Raw genomic sequence first — 204 nt, 5'->3', positions numbered from 1 at the left:
CTGTTTATTCAATTCCTATATGGCAGTCCTACCAAATTCCAATTCCAAAGTTCCTTTTGGGCCCAAGTCCTGATATCTTAGCTTGTCGGGACTTCTTTATTGAACTGGGAATATCCAGTCTAGAATTCAATATTGAAGAATTCACCCTGGCTAGAATTCCAGGGCCCTGGGAATCCACTGCCTGTGCTTAAAACTGAAAAGGAC

Source organism: Petaurus breviceps, unplaced genomic scaffold (assembly GCF_028583685.1).
Source record: "Petaurus breviceps papuanus isolate PSGF00001 unplaced genomic scaffold, PetGlider_PUasm1.0 90752, whole genome shotgun sequence".
Classification (NCBI taxonomy): domain Eukaryota; kingdom Metazoa; phylum Chordata; class Mammalia; order Diprotodontia; family Petauridae; genus Petaurus; species Petaurus breviceps.
This window is presented reverse-complemented; position numbering follows the sequence as displayed.